Below are 6,000 nucleotides of genomic sequence, written 5' to 3' on the forward strand. Positions count from 1 at the left end.
AAAATGAAGTACGTTTGTTAAGGGCAGAAAATCAGAAACTGTTTCGACAGCTTCCTCAAATGGAAACAAAATGGCCGACTTTATCCTTGGAACCAACGAGGACGAACATTCCAGTGCGGGCCACGTGGCTGGGACCAGCACTGGCATGGAAGGCGTGAGCAAAGTAGGTCAGGCGGATTTTGTCCTTGGAAACAACGAGGACGAACATTCCAGTGCGGGCAACGTGGCTGGGACCAGCACTGGCATGGAAGGCATAAGCAAAGTAGGTCAGGCGGATCAAAACCGACAGATTTATTTAGAAGCAGCTACTATGAAGCCGGAAAAAAAGGAAGAAGTAAGGAAGAATGAAAATCCCAGAGAGAAGGAAACAGATAACCGAAAGCAGGAGCCAACAGTTGGAGAGGGAGAGGGAAGGCCCAGGTGCTTATCGCCGGAGATTCTAACATGAGCAGGTGCAAGCGGGTCCGCGAGGACTCCGCGCACAGAGGTAGTTAGAAGTGAAGCAGAAGAAAGTGTAATAATGGAGGATGAGCCCCAAAAAATGGCAAAAACGAGGTCGAGAAAGAAAAGTACAAAAAAGAAATTTAACACTAGGATCAGCTACATAAACATGCAAGGAGGTAGAAAAAGAGCGAAATGGCTAGAGATAGAACAGCAGTTGAAGGATGACAAAATAGGTGTGTACACTCTTTGCGAGACTCTTCTCAGCGATCTAGAAGATCCGCCGTTTATAGAAGGCTACGTCTGGGAAGGGTGCAACAGAACGAGAACGGAAAAAAAGGGTGGAGGGGTAGGTATGTTGATACACCAGGGAACAAATTGGCAAAGAATTAAATCATCTTGTAAAGAGCATATCTGGGTTTCAGGAACAATTGCCGGCATAAGGACATGGCTAGGGGTAGTTTATTTAGGAACAGGACATCAATGCAGGCAAGAAAACAAGGATCTTGTTGAATGGCTCAGTGACGATATAAGCTAGTTTGGAAACGGGGCCAATATTATTCTACTGGGGGACATGAACGGCCACATCGACGATCTGGATGGATACACGGATTGTAACGAGAAGCTAATGCTAGATTTCTGTGAGCGACATGATTTAGTTATAGTAAATAGAGGAACAAAATGTGAATGCCAAATCACGTGGGAATTCCGCAACAGGCAGACGACCATTGACTATTGTCTAATGTCGCAGGACATTTATAGCAAGGTCAGAAAAATGGAAATAGACGAAGGGGAGTGTAGTCGGGGAAGTGATCATAAACGTATTAGTCTGCAGATGGGGCCCTTGATGAAAAGAGAAATGGAACTTAGACAAAACGTAAACGCAAAATTAAACGACGATCAAATAGCGCAGATAGCAGCAGACATAGAGGAAGGAATAGAGAAAAGCCCCATGGAAGACTGGGATTATGAACAGGTTGAACTACTCACAAGGAGAAAATTAAGGAGTTTAGAGTAGCAAACCGCTGGAATGGAAAGAGGAAGCCACGGAGCTGGTGGAATAAGGAAATCAGGGAAGCTATTGAACAACGACGGGCTGCTTCAAGGGAACGCTGAGTGGCAAAGGAAGCACAGGTATCTCAGGAGGAAATCGACCAAAAATGGGTAACATTCGACAAAAGAAACTTGAGGTACAGGCCCTCGTCCAAAGTAAAATAAGGCAGTCCACCGATCGCTGGATAGCTGACATACACGATGCCTCTAGAGGTGGGGCAAGAAAATTCTGGAACTATATAAGCTGTCTAGGGGAGAAGAATCAAAGAAAGCAGGATCGGATTCAAGATAACGAGGGAAATTGTTTAAAGGGAGACAACGCAGTGAATCACATTACATCAGCTATAGCCGAGTCATTTAAGAGCGACGATAGGGTAATCTCCGCAAATCAGGAAGCAACACAAGGTAGCAGAATACAAAGCAGCTTAGAACTGACCAATCTAAACTGTTAAAAGGCAGAAAAAAATATTCATATAAACACATCTACAGGAATAGATGGAATTCCGATCAAGCTGATTAATGAACTTTGTCCAAAAAGTAAGGGAACGTTGTTAAAAGCTCTGGAAACAGTCATAACGAGTAAGCAAATTCCGGACAGCTGGCGGCAGAGTAAAATGAGTTTGATTTATAAAAGGAAAGGAGAAAGGATGCACATAAAATCCTACAGGCCGATTACCATAACATCTGTTATGTACAGGTTGACCATGCAGGCGGTGAAATTAAAGTTGCAAACATGGGTAGAAAGTAACAAGATACTCGAAGAACTTCAGAACGCTGTAGAAATGGTAGGCGTTGAGATGATAGCTTGTTCGTGCTTACCCAATGCATCGAAATATCTAGAGTGGAAAATAGACCTTTGTATTTGGCCTTCCTGGACATAAATGGGCGTACGACAACGTAAAAAGGGAACTCCTGTGGAACATATTAAAAGAAGAAGGTATTGGTTATGAGACAATAGAGTTTCTACAGGAAATATACCGGGATAACGAAGTAGAAATTACATGGGAAGGGATAAGAAGTAGGGAAGATGTCAAAGTTTGCAAAGGATTAAGACAAGGCTGTCCTCTATCACCGCTGCTGTTCATGCTTTATATGATAAACCTGGAACGGAGAATACAAGACAGTAACCAAGGTTTTAACCTGTCATATAGATTAGGTGGAAAGGCAGTAGAGCAGCTCCTCCCCAGTTTGATGTATGCAGACGATATTGTGCTGGTAGCTGAGCGTTTGGAAGAATTGCAAACTCTAGTTAAGTAATGCGGAGACGAAGGGGATGCTCGAGGCTTCAGTTTTAGCGCAGTTAAGTCGGGTGTGATTATTTTCAACGGCTCAACTGATCAGGGTCTTAAAATACAAGGCCATGAAAGACCCAGAGTAGCAGAATATAAATATCTGGGGCTATGGGTTGTGGGGCGCCGCAGCCCCTTTAGGTGTTTTAAGCCCCGCGCGCGTCTTTCTATTTGCATTGTGTTTGCACGGGCAGCGCGAGTGCGCATGAGCGAGCAGATAATCTTGGGGGGCGTGATTTTAGCGGCGATAGACGAGGGTAGATAAGCGAGGCGCGGGGCTTTTTGCCCCGGCGAAGAGGCCGGCGCGGGGTAACCGGCGAGCGTCATGGGCTAGCAGGGTGTGCACGGACGACTGAAAGAAGATCACCGACACGAAGATGAAAGCAGTGCCTGCAGAAACAACCTAGGCGTATTTCTCTGAGTTGCTGTCCCGCGAGGAGCAATCTTTCTTGTGTCGCCGTTAGTGCTTTGGCCCCTATGCTGTTTTATTCACTCCGCAGTGTGTTTTGTTTCGCCGCGGTAAGGCCCTGACATTCTTCCCGCTTTCCGTTGGTATTCTATTGTCGCGCGCATGAACAGCCTGTTCTCAGCGCAGTAGCGCCTTATGTTTCTTTGTTTTGCTTTGTTGTTTGTCCGGAATAAACCGGTGTTTTTAAGAGTCTGGATTTGTCACTCGTCGGGCGAGACCACGGCTCGCGGACACGTTTTTTGAAGGCGAGGCCTTCAGGGTAAACGAAGGATTGGCATACATTGGAAAGCATGAGCAATCACTTAAGGCCAAAGGTCGAAGGAATGCCGGGATAATGAAGCATAAGGAATTGTGGGGATACAACAGGTATGATGTTTTGAGGGGTATTTGGAAAGGAATTATGGTGCCCAGACTTACTTTAGGAAATGCGGTTTTGTGCCTAAAATCAGAGGTACAGTCGACATTAGAAATAAACCAGAGAGCCGTTGGACGATTAGCACTAGGTGCCCACGGGAAAACCACAAATGAGGCCGTACAGGGAGATATGGGCTGGGCATCTTTCGAAGTACGGGAAGCTCAGAGTAAAATATTATATGAGGAACGCCTGAGGACATTGGACCGTAACAGATGGGCAGCTAAAGTATTTAAATACCTGTACTTAAAAAGCGTTGACTCACAATGGAGGAAAAGAACTAGGAACCTACCAAGTATGCTAGTCACAAGGACGGAGAAATAAAGAGCATTAAGCAACAGGTGAAAACACAGAAGGTAAAAATTGGATAATTTCAATAGAACAGTAACAGAGTGTGGAATTATACCGAAAGTGGAAAATTCAGATCAGGAAGGAAGCTTTCTTTGATAACTCAAGAGGCGGGGCCCTAATTTGTGAAGCTAGATCAGAGTGCTTTAGAACACGCAGCTACAAAAAGAAATTTAACCATGAAGATGACGCATGTGCGGTATGTGGTAACTCCAGTGAAACAATTGACCATATTATACTGGAATGTAATGGTATCCATCAGGAAGTTGATGCAGGCGCAGGCACTGTTCCTGAAGCTCTGGGGTTTAGAGATACCAGTGGCCGGGTGAATAAACCGGCGGTGGAAACTAGAAAAAACGACTGGAAGATTGGTGGCTTAAACGCAGAGAAGTGACATAATGTTACTAATGTAGAAATAAAAATTTAATAAGCAGAATGATGGTTTAGTTAACCAATCTAAATAATAATTAAGATATAGGGAGAAAAATGAGCATGATAGCTTCTACTACCACCCCGTTTCATAGGGGACGCTCCTATATTCCATACATCCATCCCACCTCTTCAGGAAGACCATTGAGGCGCAGCATCCTCCACTGGCAATAATGTTCCTCGCTGTCGTATGCCTTCTTCACGTCCAGGAAGGCAGCCCAGAGCTCTCTACCCTGTCCCATCGCGAGTTCGATACACCGCGTCAGAATGAATAAATTGTCCTCCAATCTCCGGCCCTGACGAAAACCCTGCTGCAGCTCGCCAAGCACTTTCTCTCGCTCCGCCCATGCCTGGATTCGTCTGCGTAGGACTTGAGCAAACACCCTGTATATAATCGAGTTCACCGTGATTGGGATTTACGCCGCAGGGTTGCTACGATTGCCGGAGGAGGAACAGCATTTTGACCAATTTCAGTTCATCAAGAATTTCCCCCGACTCCAAGTAGTAGCATAAAACTGCTCGCAATTCATGTCTCTGTGTAGCCCCCATCTTCGTCAGGAGCGATGCCGGGACATCAGCTATGCCCGGTGATGTACCGCCCGAAAGTTGCCACTTTCGCAGCGGCAGTGGCCTCGGAAGCATGGAAGCACTAAACTATCTGTCATATACTTACAACGTGTCGCTGCACATGGGTGAACAGCGATAGCAAGTTTCTTCAAGGGCTACCTGCTGCGGCCGACTGTGCCATAATCAATTTCTGGGCCAGCCACGTGACCTGGCGCGTGACCACCTGTCACTGATTGTGGGCTTCATAAAGGGACACCCAAGTCTACCAGAGATCACTTTGGCAGCGGCAGTGCCTTCGGAAGCACGGAAGCACTAAACTATCTGTCATATACTTACAGGTTGGTGTTGCATTTTTAGAACAAAACTGTTTTAACCCTCATTGCTGTATTATTGCTGCTGCTGCTGCTGCCAGAGGTGTTGCTATGTCTGATTGCCCGGTATGCGAAGATGATGTAGTTGATACCGATGAGAGTGTATCGTGTACGGCATGCACGAGTACTTTTCACACGGGCAAATGTGCCGGAGCAGCTGCAGCAACTCTAAAATCCAAGGGGGACGTTTATCGGAAAAGCTGGGGGTGCACAAAATGTAGGGCGACTAAGGGCCGTTCACAGAGTGAAAAAGTGCAAGAAGAGCCTAATTTGCGTGACATGTGGACCATGCTTCAGGCTATCAACCAGAAGCTTGAAGTTTTGATGCCACTAAAAGAAACTGTTGACCTTATTGAAAATGCTGTGCAATTCATGTCAAACCAAGTTTCAGACCTGATTGCCCGTACGTGTGCAAACGAACGTGAAATCAAGGATCTCAGAGAGAAAGTTCTAAATACGGAAGGACTAGACAAAAAGGTTGAAACATTACCTTTCCAAATGGATGAGCTTGAATGGCGCAGCCGCCGTTTTTACCTCGAATTTCACGGGGGCAACAAAGTGAAAATGAAAATCTTCTTGCTGAGATCAATGCGATTGCCGTCCAGAGCAGGCTTCCAGAAT

General features: G+C 45.8%; 1 pseudogene; it reads right to left on the bottom strand.

Annotated features, from left to right (window-relative positions):
* The window catches only part of LOC146187387 (uncharacterized), a 30,288-nt pseudogene extending 25,605 nt beyond the window's left edge, over positions 1–4,683 (bottom strand).
* Positions 4,684–6,000: the final 1,317 nt, after the last annotated feature.

This window comes from Amblyomma maculatum, chromosome 6 (genome assembly GCF_055883805.1).
Source record: "Amblyomma maculatum isolate TAMU_Amacu chromosome 6, ASM5588380v1, whole genome shotgun sequence".
Lineage (NCBI taxonomy): Eukaryota > Metazoa > Arthropoda > Arachnida > Ixodida > Ixodidae > Amblyomma > Amblyomma maculatum.